This window comes from Salmo salar, unplaced genomic scaffold (assembly GCF_905237065.1).
Source record: "Salmo salar unplaced genomic scaffold, Ssal_v3.1, whole genome shotgun sequence".
NCBI lineage: Eukaryota > Metazoa > Chordata > Actinopteri > Salmoniformes > Salmonidae > Salmo > Salmo salar.
The window spans coordinates 42669-44801 of NW_025548825.1; the positions used below are offsets into that span (position 1 = coordinate 42669).

The 2133-nt window shown below is 42.5% G+C and overlaps 1 long non-coding RNA gene across 1 annotated transcript; it reads left to right on the plus strand.

Moving 5' to 3' along the window:
- The first annotated feature begins 337 nt into the window (after positions 1–337).
- On the plus strand, positions 338–1314 carry LOC123733357 (uncharacterized). Its single transcript, XR_006763740.1, has 3 exons — positions 338–441; positions 538–701; positions 904–1314. It is a non-coding gene; the product is annotated as an uncharacterized lncRNA (long non-coding RNA).
- Positions 1315–2133: the final 819 nt, after the last annotated feature.

Consider the following 2133-nt stretch of genomic DNA (forward strand, 5'->3'; position numbering starts at 1 on the left):
ACCTCATGGCTTGGTTTTTGCTCTGACATGCACTGTCAACTGTGTCTGTCATATATAGACAGGTGTGTGTACCTTTCCAAATCATGTCCAATCAATTGAATTTACCACAGGTGTACTCCAATCAAGTTGTAGAAACATCTCATGGATGATTCATGGAAACAGGATGTACCTGAGATCAATTTTGAGTCTCATATCAAAGAGTCTGAATAGTTATGTAAATAAGGTATCTGTTTTTTATTTTCAATAAATCTGCAAAGATTTCTAAAAAACTGTTTTCGCTTTGTCACTATGGGGTATTGTGTGTAGATTGATGAGGATTTAAAAAAAAATGTAATCCATTTTAGAATAAGGCTGTAACGTAACAAAATGTGGAAAAAGTCAAGGGGTCTGAATACTTTTCGAAGGCACTGTATCAACATAGACTACATTACTTCAGAGAAGGTAAACAAAGTTTTCTACCTTGTTTTTGTGTCTTGAGTTCAGTCACCTCTGATCCTGATTGGCTGTGAGCTTGATTGTGACCTCTAACCCTTCCAGGTGTACATCAGCTGTGTGGTGATCCTGTGTGAGGCGTGGGACCCCAGCACCCGGTGTGTCAGCACGGCATCGCCACGGGAGAAAGGCCATCCTGGAGACCGCCAAGCACTCCATCTCCCAGGGGCCTTTGCGTGTGAGGAGGAGCGCTGACAGTGACAGGAAAGGTAATCCTGAAAAACCTGTTCAAGTCAATGGCTTAATCAGATTTCGAATCAGTATATGGTCATGGTTTCAATACTTAGTCAGGTGGGATAAAGTATATAGCCAACAACTGTAGATATTTTGTTATATTGTGTTATATTGATTCATATCTCATGTCAATACCTTTCTAGTATTTTTTTAAATCAATTCATTTTCTCTCTCCAGCTGCTGATGTGGCTTTAAACCAGAACTTGGTGTTCGTCGCTGGATGTTTCCTGGCAGCAATCGCCATGGTGCGCGGAGCTGTCATCGATAGATCCAGACAGTCAAAGGTCAAATATCAACCACTAGTTGATCAACCATGAGTAGGGTGTAAAATCACAATACTGACCTTTAGATTAGTGACTAGAGACAATTGTATCCCCTGCTGACCCCTCAACGCCATTGGCCGTCATCTAACCCACTTTTGAAATAGAATCTCAAACTGATGCTTTAATGAGGAGCGCGGTTTCATGAACAACTACATTAACTGTTTTTTTTAGAGACATAAATAAATAAATAAAAATTACAATCAAGATTTACGATCTGTCTGAGGTGGTTTGGAAAGAAATTCCTTCCGTAATGCCTTGTAGCGTCATTTTGGGGAGTGGGATGTATGAAGTATTTTTAAAAGGGGAAAGAAATTCCTTCCGTAATGCCTCATTTTGGGGAGTGGGACATATGAGGTATTTTAATAAGGGGAAACATTTTATATGAAGTTGCTGTGTGACCCTGTGTAGCAACACTGTGACTGTAGTTAATAGGGATCGTTCCTCATTCCACTTGTGTAATAACAGGTCGTTACAAAGCATGTAATAGAGTACTTTATAACAATATGCTAATTCAATAGATGAATTACAGTGATATGGGTAAAACAGCCAGTCATTGTGGACTATAACCAATATGAAGTGTAGATTTGTGATGAAATGAAACTGTGTATTGTTTTCTATCATTTTCTGAGGAATACAATGCACTACTTTGGGCCAGTTGATTGGGCCAGTAGGTTTGACCAGTAGTTTAGGCCAGTACCTGGGGCAGTAGCATGGGCCAGTAGTTGGGCCAGTAGATGGGCTAGTAGATTAGGCCAGTAATTGGGCCAGTAGTTTGGGCCAGTAGATTGGGTCAGTAGATTGGGCCAGTAGCTGGGGCAGTAGCATGGGCCAGCAGTTGGGCCAGTAGTTGGGCCAGTATATTGGGCCAGTAGATTGGGCCAGTAGATGGGCCAGTAGAATAGGCCAGTAGATTGGGCCGGTAGATTGGGCCAGTAGATTGGGCCAGTAGATTGGGCCAGTGGATTGGGCCAGTGGAATGGGCCAGTGGAATGGGCCAGTAGGTTGGGCCAGTAGAATGGGCCAGTAGATTGGGCCAGTAGAATGGGCCAGGAGTTTGGCCAGTAGATTGGGCCAGTAGTTTGGG